At 37.8% G+C, this 25,787-nt stretch overlaps 1 protein-coding gene and 1 pseudogene across 5 annotated transcripts in view; one reads left to right on the top strand and one right to left on the bottom strand.

Moving 5' to 3' along the window:
• Nucleotides 1–25,787, top strand: part of EXOC6B (exocyst complex component 6B) — an 870,074-nt gene that overhangs the window by 92,759 nt on the left and 751,528 nt on the right. The gene's annotated exons all lie outside the window — the stretch shown is intronic.
• On the bottom strand, nucleotides 24,553–24,955 carry LOC143660998 (large ribosomal subunit protein eL42-like; annotated as a pseudogene).

Below are 25,787 nucleotides of genomic sequence, written 5' to 3'. Positions count from 1 at the left end.
CATGTTTTAATTCTATGAAATGTCCTCATTTCAAAAGACAGGCCAGCACTTGCCCAACCGGACAAACCGGTACCACCACCTGGCCAAGCTGATACATGAACCTGACCATGACAGTCCACCCCTTGTCAACTTGACAGCTCTACTCATCACCTTAAACCGTACCTAGTTTCTAAATAGAAAACAATAAAAGACATTTTTTCTTTTTTCTCACCTAACAATACTCAACTGTCCTAACGATACTCAACTATCCTACATATAACTAGAAGCACATTAAATCTCTCCAGAATAGGGTACAAGTCCTTGGGTAATATGCATTCTTAAACTGGGTATCTTACAACTTAAATAGTATAACATGAGAAAAACGGCATTACAGTCCTGTTTCTGTAACTGATCATGTGGCCGTAGCTCGTATTTATCACTACCTTCTTCTGTTGCCAATTCCATGTTTCCTGTACCCTCAGCAAGCACTTCAGCTGGCCACAGTTCTTTGCCTGGTGGGGTGACCCAAACCTTCATTCCTGAAGTTTCAGAGCCATTGGTAGCCCTGCCTAGATTGGGTTGTTGTAGTTTTCCATTGATTTTAATAATAAGGTATGGAAGTGCTAAAAGGTGCCCTAGGGGATCGCCTGTATTCCAGGAAAACTCTTCTTTACCTCCGTTATGTAGTTGCAGTCCTATTTCCCCTTGATATTCAGGGCCAATCACCCCAGCCAGTAATGTAATCTGCTTCTTGGCTTGTTGATCCAGGGGGCATGAGTAGCCCAAAGTGACCAGGTGGCAATCTTAGATTCCAGTTCAATGGAATCATTCTTGTTTCTCCTGGTGAAAGCACACCATCTTTTGGAACTAAAACCTGTAGACCAGCAAAACTCAGGGTCACAGGGACAGGAAGCAAAAATGTTCCTAGTGGACTTCCGGAGAAGATGGTGGCTTAGTAAGACGCGCGGGTCTTAGTTCCTCCTCAAGAACAGCTACTAAAGAAATAGAAACGGTACAGAACAGCTCCCAGAGCCACGACAGAGACCAAAAAGACAGCGTACCCCATTCTGGAACGGCTGAACCGGCAGGGAGAATCCGTAGCGGTGAGATCACCGAGGGGTGTGCGCTTCCCCGGGCCGGGGCGGCTGGCGGCCAGAGTCCACCCTCCCTCCTTCCCGGGCCGGCTGGGAGAATTGGACAGGCGTTCTCCTCAAGCCACGGCGGCTGGCGCCCCCCCCGACGCGCGGCCCTCCGGACCGGCGGGGAGAATTGGATCGGAGGTCCCCCAAGCCGTGGAGACCTGCGACTGGGGTCCCTTCCACACACGTGGCTTCCCAGTCCGGCTGGGAACGTTGGATAGGCACTCCCCCGAGCCGCGGCGACCGGCGCCCCCCCGCCATGCTTGGCGTCCCAGGCCAGCTGGGAGATTTGGACCGGCACTCCCCCAAGCCGCTTCGGCTGGTGAACCTCCCCCACAGCGAGAGTTTTCCAAAGTTAAAGGAGCCACAGCATCTTTTACTGGTGGGAACCGCAGACAGACGAGCGCCACAAGCGCCACCTACTGGGCAGGATAAGAAAAACAGAGCCCAGAGATTTCACAGAAAAATCTTTCAACCTGCTGGGTCCCACATCCACAGAAATCTGATTAAATGCCCAGACGCCAGCAGCAAATAACGGATCACCCTTGGAAAATTGAAGATATGGCCCAGTCAAAGGAACAAACCAATAGTTCAAATGAGATACAGGAGCTGAGACAACTAATGCTGAATATACGAACAGAAATGGAAAAACTCTTCAAAAACCAAATCAATAAATTGAGGGAGGACATGAAGAAGACATGGGCTGAACAAAAAGAAGAAATAGAAAATCTGAAAAAACAAATCACAGAACTTATGGGAGTGAAGGACAAAGTAGAAAAGATGGAAAAAACAATGGATACCTACAATGGTAGATTTAAAGAGAAAGAAGCTAGAATTAGTGAACTGGAGGATGGAACATCTGAATTCCAAAAAGAAGCACAAACTATAGGGAAAAGAATAGAAAAATTTGAGCAGGGGATCAGGGAACTGAATGACAATATGAAGCGCACAAATATATGTGTTGTGGGTGTCCCAGAAGGAGAAGAGAAGGGAAAAGGAAGAGAAAAACTAATGGAAGAAATTATCACTGAAAATTTCCAAACTCTTATGAAAGACTAAAATTAAAGATCCAAGAAGTGCAGCGCACCCCAAAGAGAATAGACCCAAATAGGCGTTCTCCAAGAAACTTACTAGTTAGAATGTCAGAGGTCAAAGAGAAAGAGAGGATCTTGAAAGCAGCAAGAGCAAAACAATCCATCACATACAAGGGAAACCCAATAAGACTATGTGTAGATTTCTCAGCAGAAACCATGGAAGCTAGAAGACAGTGGGATGATATATTTAAATTACTAAAAGAGAAAAACTGCCAGCCAAGAAGTCTATACCCAGCAAAATTGTCCTTCAAAAATGAGGGAGAAATTAAAACATTCTCAGACAAAAAATCACAGAGAGAATTTGTGACCAAGAGACCAGCTCTGCAAGAAATACTAAAGGGAGCACTAGAGTCAGATACGAAAAGACAGAAGAGAGAGGTATGGAGAAGAGTGTAGAAAGAAGGAAAATCAGATATGATGTACATAATACAAAAGGCAAAATGGTAGAGGAAAATATTGTCCAAACAGTAATAACACTAAATGTTAATGGACTGAATTCCCCAATCAAAAGACATAGACTGGCAGAATGGATTAAAAAACAGGATCCTTCTATATGCTGTCTACAGGAAACACATCTTAGACCCAAAGATAAACACAGGTTGAAAGTGACAGGTTGGGAAAAGATATTTCATGCAAATAACAACCAGAAAAGAGCAGGAGTAGCTATACTAATATCCAACAAATTAGACTTCAAATGTAAAACAGTTAAAAGAGACAAAGAAGGACACTATCTACTAATAAAAGGAACAATTAAACAAGAAGACATAACAATCATAAATATTTATGCACCGAACCAGAATGCCCCAAAATACGTGAGGAATACACTGCAAACACTGAAAAGGGAAATAGACACATATACCATAATAGCTGGAGACTTCAATTCACCATTCTCATCAATGGACAGAACATCTAGACAGAGGATCAATAAAGAAATAGAGAATCTGAATATTACTATAAATGAGCTAGACTTAACAGACATTTATAGGACATTACATCCCACAACAGCAGGATACACCTTTTTCTCAAGTGCTAATGGATCATTCTCAAAGATAGACCATATGCTGGGCCACAAAGCAAGTCTTAACAAATTTAAAAAGATTGAAACCATACACAACAGTTTCTCGGATCATAAAGGAATGAAGTTGGAAATCAATAATAGGCGGAATGCCAGAAAATTCACAAATACGTGGAGGCTCAACAACACACTCTTAAGCAACGAGTGGGTCAAGGAAGAAATTGCAAGAGAAATTAGAAAATACCTCGAGGCGAATGAAAACGAAACCACAACATATCAAAACCTATGGGACGCAGCAAAGGCAGTGCTAAGAGGGAAATTTATTGCCTTAAATGCCTATATCAGAAAAGAAGAAAAGGCAAAAATTCAGGAATTAACTGTCCACTTGGAAGAACTGGAGAAAGAACAACAAACTAATCCCAAAGCAAGCAAAAGGAAAGAAATAACAAAGATTAGAGCAGAAATAAATGAAATTGAAAACATGAAAACAATAGAGGAAATCAGTAACACCAGAAGTTGGTTCTATGAGAAAGTCAATAAGATTGATGGGCCCTTAACAAGATTGACAAAAAGAAGAAGAGAGAGGATGCAAATAAGTAAGATCAGAAATGGAAGAGGAGACATAACTATTGACCTCACAGAAATGAAGGAGGTAATAACAGGATACTATGAACAACTTTACGCTAATAAATACAACAATTTAGAAGAAATGGACGGGTTCCTGGAAAGGCATGAACAACCAACTTTGACTCAAGAAGAAATAGATGACCTCAGCAAACCAATCACAAGTAAAGAAATTGAATTAGTCATTCAAAAGCTTCCCAAAAAGAAAAGTCCAGGACCAGAAGGCTTCACATGTGAATTCTACCAAACATTCCAGAAAGAATTAGTACCAAGTCTGCTCAAACTCTTCAAAAAAATCGAAGTGGAGGGAAAGCTACCTAATTCATTCTATGGAGCCAACATTACCCTCATACCAAAACCAGGCAAAGATATTACAAAAAAAGAAAACTACAGACCAATCTCTCTAATGAATATAGATGCAGAAATCCTCAACAAAATTCTAGGAAATCGAATCCAGCAACACATTAAGAGAATTATACATCATGACCAAGTAGGATTCATCCCAGGTATGCAAGGATGGTTCAACATAAGAAAATCAATTAATGTAATACACCATATCAACAAATCAAAGTAGAAAAATCACATGATCATCTCAATTGATGCAGAGAAGGCATTTGACAAGATTCAACATCCTTTCCTGTTGAAAACACTTCAAAAGATAGGAATACAAGGGAACTTCCTTAAAATGATAGAGGGAATATATGAAAAACCCACAGCTAATATCATCCTCAATGGGGAAAAATTGAAAACTTTCCCCCTAAGATCAGGAACAAGACAAGGATGTCCACTATCACCACTATTATTCAACATTGTGTTGGAGGTTCTAGCCAGAACAATTAGGCAAGAAAAAGAAATACTAGGCATCAAAATTGAAAAGGAAGAAGTAAAACTATCACTATTTGCAGACGATATGATACTATACGTCGAAAACCCGGAAAAATCCACAACAAAACTACTAGAGCTAATAAATGAGTACAGCAAAGTAGCAGGTTACAAGATCAACATTCAAAAATCTGTAGCATTTCTATACAATAGTAATGAACAAGCTGAGGGGGAAATCAAGGAATGAATCCCATTTACAATTGCAACTAAAAGAATAAAATACCTAGGAATAAATTTAACTAAAGAGACAAAAAACCTATACAAAGAAAAGTACAAGAAACTGTTAAAAGAAATTACAGAAGACCTAAATAGATGGAAGGGCATACCGTGTTCATGGATTGGAAGACTAAATATAGTTAAGATGTCAATCCTACCTAAATTGATTTAGAGATTCAATGCAATACCAATCAAAATCCCAACAACTTATTTTTCAGAAATAGAAAAACCAATAAGCAAATTTATTTGGAAGGGCAGGGTGCCCTGAATTGCTAAAAGTATCTTGAGGAAAAAAAACGAAGCTGGAGGTCTCACGCTGCCGCACTTTAAACATATTATGAAGCCACAGTGGTCAAAACAGCATGGTATTGGCATAAAGATAGATATATCGACCAGTGGAATCGAATAGAGTGCTCAGATATAGACCCTCTCATCTATGGACATTTGATCTTTGATAAGGCAGTCAAGCCAACTCACCTGGGACAGAACAGTCTCTTCAATAAATGGTGCCTAGAGAACTGGATATCCATATGCAGAAGAATGAAAGAGGACCCGTATCTCACACCCTGTACAAAAGTTAACTCAAAATGGATCAAAGATCTGAACATTAGATCTAAGACCATAAAACAGTTAGAGGAAAATGTAGGGAGATATCTTATGAAGCTTACAATTGGAGGCGGTTTTATGGACCTTAAACCTAAAGCAAGAGCACTGAAGAAAGAAATAAATAAATGGGAGCTCCTCAAAATTAAACACTTTTGTGCATCAAAGAACTTCATCAAGAAAGTAGAAAGACAGCCTACACAATGGGAGACAATATTTGGAAACGACATATCAGATAAAGGTCTAGTATCCAGAATTTATAAAGAGATTGTTCAACTCTTCAACAAAAAGACAGCCAACCCAATTACAAAATGGGAAAAAGACTTGAACAGGCACCTCTCAGAAGAGGAAATACAAATGGCCAAAAGGCACATGAAGAGATGCTCAGTGTCCCTGGCCATTAGAGAAATGCAAATCAAAATCACAATGAGATATCATCTCACACCCACCAGAATGGCCATTATCAACAAAACAAAATGACAAGTGCTGGAGAGCATGCAGAGAAAGAGGCACACTTATCCACTGTTGGTGGGAATGTCAAATGGTGCAACCACTGTGGAAGGCAGTTTGGCGGTTCCTCAAAAAACTGAATATAGAATTGCCATACGACCCAGCAATACCATTGCTAGGTATCTACTCAAAGGACTTAAGGGCAAAGACACAAATGGACATTTGCACACCAATGTTTATAGCAGCATTATTTACAATTGCAAAGAGATGGAAACAGCCAAAATGTCCATCAACAGATGAGTGGCTAAACAAACTGTGGTATATACATACGATGGAATATTATGCAGCTTTAAGACAGAATAAACTTATGAAGCATGTAATAACATGGATGAACCTAGAGAACATTATGCTGAGTGAGTCTAGCCAAAAACTAAAGGACAAATACTGTATGGTCCCACTGATGTGAACCGACATTCAGGAATAAACTTGGAATATGTCATTGGTAACAGAGACCAGCAGGAGTTAGAAACGGTAAGATAATGGGTAATTGGAGCTGAAGGGATACAGACTGTGCAACAAGACTAGATACAAAAACTCAAAAATGGACAGCACAATAATACCTAATTGTAATGTAATTGTGTTAAAATACTGAATGAAGCTGCATCTGAGCTCTAGTTTTTTTTTTTGTTTGTTTGTGTCTTTTGTTTTTTTTTCTTTTTCCTTTTTTATATACATATTTATTATTATTATTATTTTTATATTTTTCTCTATATTAACATTCTATATCTTTTTCTGTTGTTTTGCTAGTTCTTTTCCTAAATCGATGCAAATGTACTAAGAATGATGATCATACATCTATGTGATGATATTAAGAATTACTGATTGCATATGTAGAATGGAATGATTTCTAAATGTTATGTTAATTTCTTTTTGTTTTTTAATTAATAAAAAAAAATATTCCTAGTGGATAACTAGGGGTAGTAGTGAGTGGTGCCACTCCCATTTACACTCCTTGGTTCCTGGACCCATGGATCCTGGCTTTAAGAGAAACAGCACCATTTACTGGATGCTGATTCAGAGCAAACACAGCTTCCTGGAGAATATTACCCCAACTGTTCAAGGTAGTAACACCTAGTTGGCAGTGTAATTGAGTTTTCAAATGGCCATTCCACCGTTCTATCCATCCAGCTGGTTCTGGATAATGGGGAACATAGTAAGACCAGAGAATTCCATGAGCATGTGCCCATTCTCTCACTTCATTTGCTGTGAAGTGTGTTCCCTGATCAGAAGCAATGCTATGTGGAATACGATGACGATGGATAAGGCATTCTGTGAGCCCATGGATGATAGTTTCGGCAGAAGCACTGCATGCAGGGAAAGCAAACCCATGTCCATAGTATGTGTCTATTCCAGTTAGAACAAATTGCTGCCTCTTCCATGAAGGGAGTGATCCAGTGTAATCAACCTGCCACCATGTAGCCAGCTGGTCACCTCGGGGAATGGTGCCATATCAGGGGCTGAGTGTGGGTCTTTGCTGCTGGCAGATTGGGCTCTCATCAGTGTTTGTAGCCAGGTCAGCCTTGGTAAGTGGAAGTCCATGTTGCTGAGCCCATGCATAACCTCCATCCCTACCACCATGACCACTTTGTTTATGAGCCCATTGGGTAATGACAGGAGTTGCTGGGGAAAGAGGCTGACTGGAATCCACAGAATGGGTCATCTTGTCCAGTTGATTATTAAAAGCTTTCTCTTCTGAAGTTATCCTCTGGTGCACATTCACATGGGGCATAAATAACTTCATGTTTTTAGCCCACTCAGAAGGGTATATCCACATACCTCTTCCCCATACCTCTTTGTCATCAGTTTTATAATTATGGTCTTTTCAAGCCCCTGACCATCCAACCAAACCATTAGCAACAGCCCATGAATCAGTATACAAATGCACCTCTGACGATTTCTGCTTCCAAGCAAAATGAACAACCAGGTGCACTGCTCGAAGTTCTGCCCATTGGGAGGATTTTCCCTCATGACTTGTCCTTCAAGGACACCCCAGAAAGGGGCTGTAGTGCTGCAGGTGTTCACTGTCAGGCAGTACCAGCATATAGTGGTGAACCATCTGTAAACCAAGCCCGAGTTTTCTCTTCCTCAGTCAGTTCACTGTAAGGAACTCCCCAAGATGCTCTGGTTGGGAAAGAGAAGGTAATATAACAGGAGTGGAAACCATAGGCATTTGGGCCACTTCCTCATGTAACTTAGTTTTGCCTTCAGGACCTACTCTGGCCCTATCTCATATATACCATTTTCATTTTATGATGGAGCATTGCTGCGCATACCCAACTTTATGGCTTGGTGGGTCAGACAACACCCAGCTCATGATAGGCACCTCAGGTCTTATGTTAACTTGGTTGCCCAAGGTTAAGCGTTCAGTCTCTACTAAGATCCAGTAGCAAGCCAAAAGCTGTTTCTCAAAAGAAGAGTAGTTATCTGCAGCAGATGGTAAGCTTTGCTCCAAAATCCTAAGGGTCTGCATTGTGGTTCTCCTATAAGGGCCTGCCAAAGGCTCTAAACACCATCTCTATTTTCTTCTGACACTTCCTGCACCATTGGATCTGCTGAATCATATGGTCCAAGTGACAGAGCAGCTTGTACAGCAGCTTGGACCTATCACGGAGCCTCCTCTTGTTCAGGTCCCCACTCAAATTTAGCAACTTTTCTGGTTACTTGATAAATGGGCCTTAGTTGCACACCCAAATGAGGAATATGTTGTCGCCAAAATCCAAAGAGACCAACTAGGTGTTGTGCCTCTTTTTTGGTTGTACGAGGCACCAGATGCAGCAACTTATCCTTCACCTTAGTAGGGATGTCTCGACATGTCCCATACCACTGGACACCTAGGAATTAAACTGAGGTGGAAGGTCCCTGTATTTTTGTTGGCTTTATCTCCCATCCTCTGACATGCAGATGCCTTACCAGTAAGTCTAGAGTAGTTGTTATTTCTTGCTCACTAGGTCCAATCAATATGATATTATCAATTTAATGGACCAGTGTGATGTCTTGTGGGAGGGAGAAATGATCAAGGTCCCTGCAGACAAGATTATGACATAGGGCTGGAGAATTGATATACCCCTGAGGTAGGATGGTTAAAGTATATTGCTGACCTTGCCAGTGAAAGCAAACTGTTTCTGGTGGTCTTTACTAACAGCTGTTGAGAAAAAGCATTTGCTAGATCAGTAGCTGCATACCACGGTACCAGGGAATGTATTGATATGCTCAAGCATGATGCCGCATCTGGAACAGCAGCTGCAATTGGAGTTACCACCTGGTTGAATTTATGTAATCTACTGTCATCCTCCAAGACCCATTTGTTTTCAGCACAGGCCAAATAGGAGATTTAAATGGGGATGTGGTGAGAATCACTACCCCTGTATCCTTGAAGTCCTTAAGAGTGGCAGTAATCTCTGCAATCCCTCCAGGGATGTGGTATTGCTTCTGATTTACTATTTTGCTAGGTATGGGTAGTTCTAGTGGCTTCCACTTGGCATTTCCCTCCATAATAACCCTCACTTCACGAATTAAAGAGCCAATGTGGGGATTCTGTCAGTTACTCAGTATGTCTGTTCCAATTATGCATTCTGGAACTGGGGAAATAACTACAGAATGGATCTGGGGCCCCACTGGACCCACTGTGATATGGACCTGAGCTAAAGCGCCATTGATCACCTGACATTTTGGGCCCCCTGGAATTAATGTCGCTTCTGAATCATTGTCTAATAATCCCTGAAATATCTGATCATTTTCTTTTCCCCAGTGCACAGTTATCCTGGTTAAAGGCTGTTGTTCTCCTTGGGGCAGTCTTGGAAGAAGATTAACAGTATAGATTTTTGGCTGTGTAGTAGAGTTCTCCCTGAAAGGGACCTGGCCTCCCCTTCATTCAGGGGACTCTGGGTCTGTAAACTGTCTCAGGTCTGGAAACTGATTAAGTGGCCGTGACTCTGTGTTTTTGTAATTCAAGTTAGACTTCTGTTCACTTGACCTAGAACTCTTTTGTTTATACAGCTCAAACAAGAATTTAGTAGACTTCCCATTTAATGTATTTCTAGGTACCTATGATTTAGTAGGCAATGCCACAAATCTCTGCAAGTCCAATTATTTACACTATCTCTTTTGCCAACTCACTCCGTGGATTGGCATTTGCATTCTAATTATGGGAATCAGAGTCCTTAGTGCCTTTGAGTCTAGTCAATTTAGAAAACCATTCATAAAAACCCATTTTTACGATTCTGTTTTTTAAGAACCACTCCTCGTACCAAATTGTATTAGTTAGGGTTTTGTAGAGAAACAGAATCAACAGGAAATATTCATAAATATAAAATTTATGAAAATACCTCACGTAACCATGGGAACGCAGAGTCCAGAATCTATAGGGCAGGCTGTGTAGCTGAAGATTCTGATGGAGGGTCTGGATGAACTCCACAGGAGAGTCTTGCTGGCCAAAGCAGGAAGAGAACCTGTCTTTTCTGGGTTCTCTTTAAAAGGCTTCCAGTGATTAGATTAACTATCACTCATTAGAGAAGGTGCTCCCCTTCGATGATTACAAATGGAATCAGCTGTGGATGTAGCTGATATGTTCATGATTTAATTCTATGTAATGTCCTCATAGCAAAAGACAGGCCAGCACTTGTCCAACCAGACAAACATGTACTACCACCTGGTCAAGTTGACACATGAACCTGACCATTAGAATTGTTCTGGGTAGAACTTCCAACACAATGTTGGATAGCAATGGTGATGTAGCCATCCTTGCCTTTTTCCTGATCTTAGGGGTAAAGTTTTCAGTTTTTCCCCATTGAGGATGATGTTAGCTGTGGGTTTTTCCTATATTCCCTATGTCATGTTGAGGAAGTTCCCTTCTATTCCTATCCTTTGAAGTGTTTTCAACAAGAAAGTATGTTGAATTTTGTGAGATGCCTTTTCTGCATCAGTCGAGGTGATCATGTGGTTTTTCTGCTTTGATTTGTTGATATGGTTTATTACATTAATTGATTTTCTTATGGCATACCTGGGATGAATCCTACTTGGTCATGGTGTATAATTCTTTTAACGTGCTGCTGAATTTTATTTGCAAGAATTTTGTTGAGGATGTTGTATCTGTATTCATTAGACAGATTGGTCTGTAGCTTTCTTTTTTTGTAATATCTTTGTCTTGCTTTGGTATTAGAGTGATGTTGGCTTTGTAGAATGAGTTAGGTCAATATCCCTCCTCTTCAATGTTTTTGATGAGTTTGAGCAAGATTGGTATTAATTCTTCCTTGAATGTTTGTTGGAATTCACATGTGAAGCCATCTCGTCCTGTACTTTTCTTTTTGAAGGAGCTTCTTAGTGACTGATTCAGTTTCTTTACTTGTGATTGGTTTGTTGAGGTTGTCTATTTCTTCTTGCGCCAGTGTTGGTTGTTCATGCCTTTCTAGGAAGTTGTCCATTTCATCTACGTTTTTGAGTTTATTAGCATAAAGTTGTTCATAGTATCCTCTCATTACTTCCTTTATTTCTGTGGGGTCATTGGTTATGTCTCCTCTTCCATTTCTGTTTTTATTTATTTGCATCCTCTCTCTTCTTTTTGTCAAGCTTGCTAAGGGTCCATCAATCTTATTGATTTTCTCAAAGAACCAACGTCTGGTTTTGTTGATTTCTCAATTTTTTTTTAATGTTCTCAATTTTATTTATTTCTGCTCTAATCTTCATTGTTTCTTTTCTTTTGCTTGCTTTGGGGTTAATTTCCTGTTCTTTCTCTAGTTCTTCCAAGTGGACAGTTAATTCCTTGATTTTTCCATTTCTTCTTTTTTGATATAGACATTGAGGACAATAAATTTCCCTCTTAACACTGCCTTTGCTGCATTCCATAAATTTTGACATGTTGTGTTTTCATTTTAATCTGCCTCGAGATATTTACTGATTTACTTTATAATTTCTTCCTTGAACCACTGGTTGTTTAAGAATGTGTTGTTGAGCCTGTATGTATTTGTGAATTTTCTGGCTCTCTACCAATTATTGATTTCCAACCTCATTCCTTTATTATCTGAGATAGTGTTTTGTATAATTTCAATCTTTAAAAATTTTTTAAGACTTTCTCTGTGACCCAGCATATTGTCTATCCTTGAGAATGATCCATGAGCACTTGAGAAAAAAGTGTATCCTAGTGTTGTGGGGTGTAATGTTCTATAAATGTCTGTTAAGTCTAGCTCATTTATTGTATTTTTCAACTTCTCTTTATCCTCTGTCTAGATGTTCTGTGCATTCATGAGAGTGGGGAATTGAAGTCTACAACTATTATGGTAGTTGTGTTTATTTCTCTTTTCAGTGTTTGCCTCATGTATTTTGGAGCATTCTGGTTCAGTGCTTAAATATTTATGATTGTTATGTCTTCTTGTTGAATTGTGCTTGTATTAATACATAGTGTCCTTCTTTGTCTCTTTTAGCTGTTTTACATTTGAAGTCTTATTTGTTGGATATCAATATAGCTACTCCAGCTCTTTTCTGATTATTTGTATGAAATATCTTTTCACAACCTTTCTTTTTCAGTGTACGTTTATCCTTGGGTCTAAGATGCATTTCCTATAGACAGCATATGGATGGGTCCTGTTTTTTAATCCATTCTACCAGTCTTTGTCTTTTGATTGGGGAGTTTAATCCATTAATATTTGGTGTTATTTTTGTAAGGGCAAATTGCCTTTCTTTGACCAAATTGCCTTTTGGATTTTATATGTCTTATCTATTTTTTCTTCTTTTTACCTTTACTGATAGTCTTCATTTCTACATTCTTCTCCACACTTCTCTCACTTGTATTTTCCTATCTGTCTCTAGTGCTCCCTTTATTATTTCTTGCAGTGCTTGTCTCTTGGTCACAAATTCTCTCACTGATTTTTTGTCTGAAAACAATTTAATTTCACCCTCATTTTTGAAGGACAATTTTGCTGGATATAGAATTCTTGGTTGACAGTTTTTCTCCTTTAGTAACTTAAATGTATCACCCCACTGTCTTTTTGCCTCCATGGTTACTGCTGAGAAATCTACACATAGTCTTATTGGGCTTCCCTTATATGTGATGGATTTCTTTTCTCTTGCTGCTTTCAAGATTCTTTGTTTCTGTTTGACATCTGACATTGTGATTAGTAAGTGTCTTGGAGTACGTCTATTTAGATCTATTCTGTTTGGGGTATGCTGCATTTCTTGGATCTGTAATTTTAAGTCTTTCATAAGAGTTGGGAAATTTTCAGTGATAATTTCCTGCATTACTTTTTTTTCTCCTTTTCCGTTCTCTTCTCCTTCTGGGACACCCACACCATGTATGTTCGTGTGCTTCATGTTGTCATTCAGATCCCTGAGTCCCTGCTCATATTTTCCCTATATTTTCTCTTGCCTGTCAGATTTCAGATATCCTGTCTTTCAGCTTACTAATCCTACCTACATTGTAGGTTTCCATTGTGTTTTTCATCTCTTCTGTGCCTTTCATTCCCATAAGTTCTGTGATTTGTTTTTTCACACTTTCAGTTTCTTTTTTTTCATTCCTTGCCTTCTTTACATACTCCCTCAGTTCATTGATTTGATTTTTGATGAAGTTTTCCATACCATTTTGAACATTCTGAATTAATTGTTTCAAGTCCTGTATCTTATTTGAATTGTTGGTTTGTTCCTTTGACTGGGTCATATCTTCAATTTTCCTAGTATGATTTGTGATTTTTTTTTGTTGGAATCTAGGTGTTTAATTACTTTAATTAGTTTATTCTGCAGATTGTTTTCACTTTTTTTTACCTAGGATTTTCTTGCTGGATGACTTTGTTGTCTATCTGTTCTTTCACATTCAGTTCAGCTTATTGTAGTTCTCTATCTTAGGTTTTGTTTAACAGATCAGAATTTTTCAGTTCTTGTTTTTTTTTTTGTTTGTTTCTTTCCATTCCTATATGGTGCCTCCCCCCACCCCTTAAGAGAATCTACTTAGGTTTTATAGACCCCAGCCAGATTTTCCCAGACCAAACTGGCCTCCTCTCACACAGAAAGAGTCAGCTGCATCAGTTTTCCCTGAGAATGAGGCCCAGCAGTTTGTCAGACTTTCCTATGAAGCCTCTGGACTCTGTGTTTTTACTATCCTGCCCAGTTGTGGTGCTTTTCTGCCTGCGGGTCCCACCAGCATAAGGTAATGTGGTACGTTTAACTTCAGCAGACTCTCCCTGCTGGGGGCATGGTTGAGATTGAGGAGAGGTTGTAGGCTGGCTTTAGTTGTTTCACTTTTCCTGACCCTGGGGTCTGACTTCCTTGAGGGAGGGATTCTACCTGAGCTGGGCCCCACCTCTCTCCCAGGGAAGGCACAGGCTCCAGACAAACACTCAGACAAACTCAATTCTGCCTATGCCTGGTGCAGTTGGAGCCTGAGAAGCCTTGCACGTATATCCATAGAGCAATCAAGCTGTAGAAAACAGCTACAAAAAAGAAAAAGAAAAATCCTTTTCAGAGCAGAACTTAGTTTTGCCACTCAAGAGCTTATATTGGTATGTTGCTTTGTGTACCTTCAAGTACTATGTGCCCCCTCCTTTCCTTCAGGGCCCAGAACCTTTCAAGTATTATGTGTTATCCGATCCCAAAACCCTGTGCTTCTTTTTTTCTTTTTCCTTTTTCCGTCAGCCCTTCCCCCCCTGCTCCTGGGCAAAACCCAACAACGTCCATCTTGACTCCAGGTTCAGGTGACCTGGGGTCCTATTTTTGGTAGTCAGAATTTGTGAATTAAATCCTCAATTGGAGCTTGGTTGTGCTCAGCCCCTGCTGCTAGTAAAGTCCCTTACTTTTCCCCTCTGGAAAGCAGCCTGTGGGGGAGGGGTGCTGGCCGCCACGGCTTGGAAGACTCACAGTTCTGGGTGGATTCATAGTTGGTCCAACTGGTCCAGACTGGGGTATGCTATGTGTCCGGTCACTGATGTGGCCCCAGCAGTTGTTTTGTACTGTTCCTTCCTATTTACTAACTGCTCTGAAGGACAAACTAGGTCTCACACCTTGCTAAGCCACCATCTTGGCCCCTCCTTGTTGTTTTTTACTTTTATTTTTGTTTTGTTTTTGCAATGGGCAGGCACCGGAAATCAAACCCAGGTCTCCGGCATGGCAGGCGAGAACTCTAGCACTGAGTCACCATGGCCCGCCCCTCTTTGTTGTTTTTAAGCCACAGATTTTGGGTGGCTTGTTGTTACAGCAGCATAATATAGTTCATCCTGATAATCAGGCTGTTTATAGGATAAAACAATAATTCAGTGCTTGAAAAGAAGGAAACCTTGTGGAAAGGAATAGTGTGAGGAAAAATGGATTGGAATGTTAGGGTGATATTTGGAAAATACTTCCATGTTCAGGAGTTTAGATTTTGCTTAGAAGGCATTGTGGATTCAGGACATACTTTTTTTCTTTTTTTCAAGAAACAGGAGTAATAGCTTGGCAAAGAAAGCTATGTGACCAAAGATAAACTTGCCAGCAGGTATAGAAGGTCTGGGAGTAGTAACAGTGTTGGCAATTTGATCATGTGTAAAAACATAAAACTAAAGTCCCTTAAAACCCAACTAATGGTTATTTCTATGGACTTATTTTTTCACCTAACAGGTTATAGTGACTTGTTTAGTTTTTTACCTTGTTTAATGCTTAGTAGCAACATCAGATTTTCTATCATTTGAGCTGTTAGACAGGTGAGGAAACATATTTGTGAAGGGAATTGTGATAGTTGAGGGCTAGTTTTCTACTTTCCTCCCTCTTACTTTCTTTTAATTCTTTAGATAAACACATCAAGTGCTGCCATCAGCTTGATGAAATGTGGTATCATACTGCTTAAAGTAGTATTTTAAAGTGAAAATCATTTACTTTAGAATTAGGTTTTATTCCATCTTCCGTTACTTATCTGCTGTGTATCTATTGAAGGAAACCTTTTTTAGCCTGTTGAAGTTATAGGAATGGAAATAAGAATATGTAGCACCTCAAGATGTGATAACATTTTAGAGGACTGAATCTTATAGGTTTCATAAAGCAGTTTCTTCCTACCGTTGCTCTTCTAAAGATAACCTAAAGACAGGAAAAAATATAGAACAATAACAGAAGCAAAAATGCTGTAGAAAACTCCCAATATAACCAAGTTATTTTAGTAAAGTGATGTGTTCTAGATTGCTAGCTGCCAGAATGCGATATACCAGAAATGGAATGGCTTTTAAAAAGGGGAATTTAATAAATTGCTAGTTTACAGTTTTAAGGCTGAGATAATGTCCCAATTAAAGGAAGTCTATAGAAAGGTCCAATCAAAGGCATCCATGGAAAGATACCTTGGTTCAAGAAGGTCGATGAAGTTCAGGGTTTCGCTCTCAAGTGAGAAGGCACATGGCGAACAAAGTCAGGGTTTCTCCCTCATTTGTAAAGACATGTGGCAAACATGGCATCATCTGCTAGCTTTCTCTCCTGGCTTTCAGTTTCATAAAGCCCCCTGGGAGGCGTTTTCCTTCTTCATCTCCAAATGAGCCAAAGGTCACTGGCTCGTGGACTCTCTGCTTCATGGTGCTGCAGCATTCTCTGCTCTCTCTGAATTTCATTCTCCAAAATGTTTCCTCTTTTATAGGATCCCAATAAACCAGTCAAGACCCACCTAAATGGGTGGAGACACATCTCTGTCTAATCATGTTCAATACCCACATTGATTGAGTCACATTTTCATGGAGACAACCCAATCAAGTTTCCAACCTATAATGCTGAATAGGGTTTAAGAGAAATGGTTGATCCCACAAGATTGGTTAGGATTAAATCATGGCTTTTCTAGGATACATAAATCCTTTCAAACTGGCACATGAAGGAATAATTTGTTCTTCTAATTTGCTGTAATGAAAGAGATTTTTTTTCTACTTGTTTTAATTTTATTGTCATAAGGACATTTTGAAAATTTGGAGAATTCATTGTGTTGAAGGCATATTTTTATTGTTTACTAAGTATTCATCCTTTTCTCTTAGAGTTTATAGTGTAACAACAGCATTTACACACAGATCACTTTTTAAAAGAAATAGTGTAGAAATATTTTTTACTTTTTTTTTATTTTGAAAATAATACATGCTTTTATTGGTTGGGACTCTCTGGTTGCAAGTGATATAAATTCTACTTGAATTCACTTAAGTACAAAAGTTAACTAGCTTACTATGACCAAGCCTCTGACACCATAGGGTTCAGCTGGGGTTAGCATAGGATGCAGTTACATAAAGGGACTCTGTTGACTGGAAGGTCTGTCTTCTTCTCTTTCTCAGACTTCCCTCTCTCTTCCCACTTCTGTGTCTTTTCTCTCTGTGTTGTCTTCATCCTCTCCTAAAATACACAGGCTTTGTTCATGCATTAAGTGACATAACACTGGCAGCTCTAGGTTTCCATTATAATGTCTCTGCAACCAAAAAGAAGAGCACTTTTCTGTCAGTGTCTTAGTTTGATACGGCTGCCATAACAAAGAAAAAAACTTAAAATGACAGAAATGTATTGTTTTATGGTTCTATAGCTGAAAGTCCAAAATCTAAAGGAGATAATATTTCCTTGTCTCTTCCTAGCTTCTGTTGGTTGCCAGTAATCCTTGGGCTTCAGTCTCTGCCTCAGTTGTCACATGTGCATTTTCACTCTCTGTCTCTGTCTTCTCTCCTCTTCTTGGAAGGACACCAGTCAAACTGGATTAAGGCCTACCCTACTCCAGCATGAACTCTCTTTTACTTGCCTCATACCATCTGTAATGACCTCATTTTCAAATAACACTTTCGGAGTTACTGGGATTTAGAACTTCATATCTTTGGGAGGACACAGTTCAACCCATATGAGTTTCATTTATTGAAATCTTGAGGAAAAGACCCAATTTCCTACTCTTTAGACAAGAGTCTAGTTCTTATGTGCCCCAGGGAAAGGATACTGTATTTGGCTCAAACTTAGTTGCATGTTTATTTTTGTGGTTGGGGGGCATGGTCTTTTGCCAGAATGAAGTTGGTGTTGTGGGCCAGGTGGAGTCCTGACCTTCGTATAATATGAAGGTCACTATGTATGCCACTATATAATGCTTACTGATGAAAATGTGGAGATATTAAGAGAAATGGAACAAAGCTGTATCCACAATTTCAGTAGTTACCATGACATTTTAGCATATTTTCTTGGCAGGGTTTTTATGTTTTTAACATGTGTTTTTATATATTTTATTATTATATATTTGAAAAATGCATACATCACACATATGCATATATATATATAATTTTGTGTATAATATCTGTATTTATAATGTAACATAGTGTTATATATATATTAGTACAAGAGAATATATATAACACTATTTATAACAATAAGTTATATATGCATTTATATAATGTATACATATACTTTTTTTTATAGAGTGGCGTATAGAAAAATGAATGAGTGTGTGGGCTTCTGAGTCAGTATACTAACATTTTAATCATGGGGTCTACTCACTAGTCTGTGACTTTGACAGATGTTTTATCTGATCTGTGACCCATTTCTTTGTATGTAAAATGAAGATAATAAATACTTTTACCCTATATCTTCGGGTGTTTTTTTTTTTTTTTTAACCAAAGGAAATAGTGGCTTTATTTATATTTGTGAATTTTGTCACTTTGTTAAATACCAAACAATAAGCTATTAGTTACAGGAATTTGCTCATATAGGATTGTCTTGTATAAACATAACTGTGTTGCTTTTACCTTATGAATTTGTTTGAATTATTTTTGGAAAACAGATGTTTTAATCCTTTCAACCCTGAAGACAAAATCGTAAACCTTGGATTGTGAATATCACATTTTCATTAGGTTTTTCATTACCAAAATTAGCCAAGTTATTCATCAATTAAGAGTTATAAAGTCTTAAAGAACATCCGTTCTTGCGTTTGAAAGCAAAAATCAATTTATAAATTCACTTGGAATACATGATAATGACTTTGCATTTACTTATAACTTGTCTAACTACTTCAACCAATTCAAAACATGGTAATAACCAAAAAGTATATGATGTCAGAGCTCTGAGTAGGCAAAATAAATGATATTAAAATGTTAAACATTTATCTGATGACCATGAATTTCATTCACCTTTCAGAATATCACTCAAAACTCAATTATCTTTATTCTGTCTGTGTTTCTAAGAAACTTTTTCATTTGATTTCTCCCATTGTCAATAGAAGAAAAGTAGCAAATCAGAAGTGTGGAGGCATCAGAGGGAAGAAATGTTCTTATAGCTGGTAACCAGTCATCAAACAAACCAATAAGTTCTTTTTGAATATTAACTAGTCTGGCATTTCAGCATATTTTAAGGGATACAGGAGTAAAACTTTGCCTTCCAACTTCTTACACTTTTGTCAGAAATAGAAAAGATATAAATAGAGGAAACAGAGAAAAAAATTAATTGTGTAGTACCCACTTTAGGTGTTTTTTAATTAAATTTTTTTATCACAATCAACTTTGTTTTTATTTTTTGTGAAATATAATGTGTATTCAAAAAAAGCAATACATTTCAAAGCACCTTGTAATAATTAGTTGTAAAACATATTTCAGAGTTTGGTATGGGTTACAGTTCTACAATTGAGGTTTATACTTCTAGCTGCTCTAAGGTACTGGAGACTGAAAGAAGTATCAATATAATGATTCAGCAATCATACTGATTTGTTAAACTTTGGGGTGGTTTTGAGATGGAAGATAATACATAAAAAGTGTTTAGAAACATTCTTTTTAAGTAGTAAGCATGGAATAAATGTTAGCATTATTATAAATGCTATAATGTTTATATTATACTATTTATGAACATATGTACTGTATATGTTTATATTGTGCTAACACAGACAAGCACATACATATTTTATATCCTGCTTTTTCACTAATTTGTTTGCTGTATTATATTTTTGAACTTTAACAATGTTTAAATGCTCATAAACCTCAGGAAGACAACTTTCCTCTGAAACATGGCATTTTTTGAAAAAACCTCACTTGGGTATGATAGCCTGTAACAAAGGTGTGACGTGTTCAGAAGAAATGAGAAATAACTAATAGCAAATCTTAGTCATGATTTCTACTTCTTGGCTTGAATGTGTTGGTTAGTGATATTAGTATATCTCTTTTCCAAATTGAAAGGATGACTGGTATAAACAGGCCAAAGATCAACCAGTGCTTTCTCCTCCAATCTCTTAAAATGACATTTTTTTTTTTGTAATCAATATAAAGTACTTTTGTCCCTTCCTATTAAGGCACTAAAGAATTGATTCTGTTTCTATTATAGAGTTCATTATTCTAGAAGGAGCAGTCTGCAGACTAGGGTTTGAATACCAGTTTTCTGAACCACTAAAATAGAGATGCTGATGATGATACTAGTATATTATTGCTCTCTCATAGAGTTACTTTAAGGAATACATGGGGTAAATAAGTGGAAGTTCCTTAGTTTTTTCTATTTTGCTACATTCAGGCTTAAGAGGTGGTGTGTCTTTGGAGTTATTTTTGTTTTTAAAATCATTCTTTTGCAAGTTTTTCGCATTTCCATTTCCAAAGAAGTTTTGAGTCAATTGAAGCTTTTTTACATTTCAACTTCTGTCAGTTATTTCCATTTTGATTTTCTTTTAAAGATTTTTAGAAAGTCTTTGAGACCAAGTTGCTATTGAATAATGCTTAATATTTTGCCAGTTATGCATGCCTGTCCTGGAAATGACTTTGTCCCTTTCATCCAAATTTTAAAGGCTATTGTTTTCTATCCTTTACCTTTGATTTTTGTTATACCTTCCTTAGTTTGCATGGAAAGAACAATTTTTAAAATGAAATATGTAAAAAGACTTTTGTTGATTTGGCAATACTTATTTTTCTTAATATGCTCTGTATTTTTGTCTGAGAAGCTGTTCTATTAAACTGTTTTGCTGTACTGCCGTGGTGTTTAATTGTAGCTTTATTTTTTATATATATATATATATATTTACTGCATATATTTTTACTTATATTTATTTTAATGTGTTTGGGTTTACGTGTCACTTTGTCTAGATGATTGTGCTCAGTTCTCTGGTCAGGTAAGCACTGGCCTAACTGTTACTGCAAGGACATTTTGTGGCTGGTTAATAAACCAGAAGGTTGGTTTATTAAATCATCAGCACATCGATTACATCCATGGCTGATTACATCAGCAGTTGACCAAGGGAGTGTCTTCCACAATTAGTGATGTTGAATCAGCTGAAGGCTGATTCTTCTTAAGGAGAAGTCAGAAGAGATAAGCTCTGTCTGCTTCAGTCAGCCAGCCTCTCCTGGGGTTTCATTAAAACCTTTATTTGAACTATCAGCTTACAGCCTACCCTATGAAATTTGGACTTGTGCACCCCCACAGTTGCGTGAGACACCTTTATAAAGTGTTGTATTTACAAATACCTCCTGTTTGTATTGTTTTACTAGAGAACCCTGACTCATACATGATGTTTGCATTATATTGTCTTTTTTTTTTAAAAAAACCTTATTTTAATTGTGTAGTATAACATATATACAAAGCAAAGAAATAAAAAAGCAATAGTTTTCAAAGCACTGTTCAAGATGGTTGCAAGACAGATCCCAGAGTTTGTCATGGGCTACCATATGATCCTCTCATATTTTTCCTTCTCGCTGCTCCAGAATATAGGAGGCTAGAGGGCTTAAATACTTTTTTATCATCACAATCGACTTTTTTTCCTTCTTTTTTTGTGAGCGATAACATATATAAAAAAAAGCTATAAATTTCCAAGCACAGCACCACAATTAGTTGTAGAACATATTTCAAACTTTGACATGGGTTACAATTTCAGGTTTTTACTTCTAGCTGCTCTAAAATACTGGAGACTAAAAGAGATCATTTTAATGATTCAGCATTCATACTCATTTGTTAAATCCTATCTTCTATGTATAATTCCTCCATCACCTTTGATCTTTCCGTACCTCTCATTAGCGTTGTTTGGTCTATGACAGTTCTAAATTTTTGATATTGGAAGGGTCTGTCACTAATATGTGGTAGGGAGATGGAACTATCTGATGTTCTAGAGAGGCTGGGCTAAGTTTCAGGACTTATCTGGACCAGGGACCCATCTGGAGGTTATAGGTTTCTGGAAAGTTACTCTAGTGCCTGGAAACCTTGTGGAATCTTATATATTGCCCTAGGTGTTCCTTAGGATTGGCTGGAATGGTCCTCATTGGGGGTTGGCAGGTTATGATAGGTAGCAAGGTCTACCTGAAACTTGCATAACAGCAACCTCCAGAGTAGCCTCTTGACTCTATTTGAACTCTCTCTGCCACTGATACTTTATTAATTATACTTCTTTTTCCCCATTTGGTCAGGATGTAATTGTTGATCCCACAGTTCCGGGTCTGGATTCGTCCCTGGGAGTCCTCTCCCACGTCGCCAGGGAGACAACCCCTGGATGTCACGTCCCACCTAGTGGGGAGGGCAATGATTGCACTTGCAGAGTTGAGCTTAGAGAGACTGAGGCCACATCTGAGCAACAACAGAGGTCCTCCAGAAGTAACTCTTAGGCATACCTATAGGTAGGCTAAGCTTCTCTGCTACCTACATAAGCTTCACAGGAGTAAGTCTCATGATTGAGGACATAGCCTATTGATTTGAGAGTCCCTAAAGTTTGACACAGTATCGGGATTCCCTAATGGTAAAATTTAATAGTTCCGTATTCTTTCTTCCTTTCCTCAGGGGACTTTGCCAGTACTTTTTGATTATCTGTTTAATATACTCTAGGACATAATATAGTCTTGTTAGAATTTTTCTTTACCATACAATTCACCCTTTTAAAGTATATAATTCAGTGATTTTTAGTTTATACAGAGGTTGTATGACATTAACACTATCTAAATCCAGAACACTTTTGTCACTCCCCAAAGAAGCTCTATAGCTATTAGCAGTTATTCCCCAGTCTTCTCTCCTCCACCCACTGGAAACTACTAATCTGCTTTCTGTTGCTGCAGATTGTCTATTCTGGATATTTCATATAAATCAAGTCATACAATATGTGGTCTTTTTTTTATTCCTAGTTTCTGCCTGGCTTCTTTCAGTATCATGGCATTTTCAGTGTTCATCCATTTTTGCTATATATCAGTACTCCATCTTTTTCTTCTTTCTGAATAGTATTCTATTATATAGATATATCACATTTTATTTATCCAAATTCATCAGTTGATAGAATTTGGGTTGTTTCTACTTTTTTGTTATTATGAGCAATGCCATTATGAACATTCATGTAGAAGTCTTTCTGTGGACATATGTTCTCAGTTCTCTTTGGTATATACCTATGAGTGGAATTGCTGGGCCATATGGTAATTTTATGGTTAACTTTTTGTGGAACTGCCTACTGTTTTCCACAGTGGTTGCACTATTTATATTCCCACTGACAATATAAGAGGGTTTCAGTATCTCCACATCTAGGCCAAATTTGATATTATCTGTCTATTTAATTATAGCCATCCTAGTGGGTATGAAATGATATCTCATTGTGGTCTTGATTTGCATTTCTTCAGTAGCTAATGATGTGCAGAACATCTTTTCATGTGTTTATTGACCATTTTTATATATTTTTTAGAGAAATGTGTATTAAATGCTTTGGCAAATTTTTTTTAACTGGGTTATTTGTGTTTTTATTATTGAGATGTAAGAGTTCTTTATGTATTCTAGATATTGGATCCTTTTAGATATATGATTTCCAAGTATTTTTTCCCCATGCTGTGGGTCACCTTTCCACTTACTTAATAGTGTCCTTTGAAGCAAAAAAGTTCTGAATTTTGATGAAGTCCAGTGTATTTTTTTCTTTGATGGCTTGTGCTTTAGATGTAATATCTAAAGCAGCATTGCTTAGTCCAAAACAAAAATCTTTGTTTTCTTCTTTGAGACTTTTGGAGTTCCCTACTCTGTCAATTTCACTCCTGACTGCTTTTGAGGAATCACATTCATTCATCCACACATATTTATTGAGTCCCTACTATATTCTAGGCACTACTGGGGCTTGCACATTTGCAGTATTCAAAATACTCATCTTCCTGGCAAAGCCTGAAGGCAAGGGTGAGGTAGGAAGCTAACATTCATTGATGCCTGTGAGCTTATTATATAGCACCAGCTTTCATTTTCCTTTACAATTCACTAGTGTCCAGAGAAATTGAATACCTTTTCAGTTTTTTTTTCCTGTATTGTCAATTGGAAATTCATCAACTTGGTCCATTTTTTTCTATTGTGTTTGATTTTACTTACTGATGTGTAGGAATGCTTTATATATCATTGTTAATTTATTTTTATGTCTTTTGCCTATCATCCCCCAGTTTGTCTTTTGCTTTTTTACTTAATACATGGTGTAAGTTCTTATACAGAAATTTAACAATGCTATGTAGTAAGATCTGTTAGCCTTTTCCTTTATGGCGTCTGGGTATTATGTCTTACTTAGAGCAGCCTTCCCTGTTGAGATTTTGAGATTTTCCCCTCAAAATCATAAAAATATTATTCTGAATTTTCTTTAGATATTTACTATTTTTTTTTTTGAAGTGAACATAACCTCAAGATTTTATTGTCATAACAAAAGACAAATCTTAGAACTGGATCACTTGGCCCTTTCTCTTCCTGTCGACTCCCAGTTCATAATGTTTGCATCTCTTAATTGCCAGCATTTTCTCAGACCTGCAGTTGGGCTTAACGCATTCAAATCTCAGTACAATCTTCTTTGTAGTTTTAGCCTTCTTTCGGAAAATCGGCTTAGTCTGCCCACTGTAGCCACTCTGCTTCCTGTCGTAACGCCACTTTCCCTGGGCATAGAGAGACTCCTTACCCTTTTTGTACTGTGTCACTTTGTGGGGTTGGTGCTTGCTGCACTACTTACAGAAGGTCTGCTGGGTTTTAGGAACGTTCAGCATGTCTGCTGGAGCGCTAGCAGCCTGAAAAGAAAGGAGATAATGACTATTTTAAAAATATTTTTTATTTTAAAATACTTTTAAATTTACAGGACAGTTACAAAAATAATACAAACCCTATATAGAGAACTCTAACATACCCCATCCCCTAGATACCAGATTTACCAATTTTGACAATCCGTGTAGTTGTTTATCCATATCTCTCTGTTTATCAGTCCATTTTCTAAACACTTGAGTATAGGTTGTACACATTCTCCTCCTTGACCACTTAATAGTGCCATGTACATTTCCTAATAGCAAGGATATTTACTTATGTAACCACCTTAAATTTAGTTATCAAGGTCAAGAAATTTAACACTGATATAAAGCACATAGTCTATTTTCTAATTTTTCATATCTCCCAGTAAATTCCCTTTTGGCTTTTTCTCCTCCCTTATTAGAATTCCATCTAGGATCATGTATTGCATTTAATTGTCATTGTCTCTTAGTTGTTTTTTCTTTTCTCTTAATTGTGGGAACACTTATATAACATAATCATTACCATCTCAACCCTCCCAAGCATATTATTCAGTGGGATTAATCACACTCACAATGTTGTAGTACCTTTACCACCTTCCATTACTAAACCTTTCCCATCTTCTCAACCAAAACCCTACACTCATTATGCATTAACTTTTATTCCCTTGCCCTCTCCCCAACCCTGCCACTACAAATTAGTCTATTTTCTGTCTCCATGAACTTGCATATTCTTTGATATTATATTTGTAGTTACCATGGAACTTAAATTTAACATCCTAAATCTGTAACAATCTTGTTTGCTTTAATATCAATTTAACTTCAGTGATATACACAAACTATGTTAAAG

This window comes from Tamandua tetradactyla, chromosome 17 (genome assembly GCF_023851605.1).
Source record: "Tamandua tetradactyla isolate mTamTet1 chromosome 17, mTamTet1.pri, whole genome shotgun sequence".
Lineage (NCBI taxonomy): Eukaryota > Metazoa > Chordata > Mammalia > Pilosa > Myrmecophagidae > Tamandua > Tamandua tetradactyla.
This window is presented reverse-complemented; position numbering and strand designations above follow the sequence as displayed.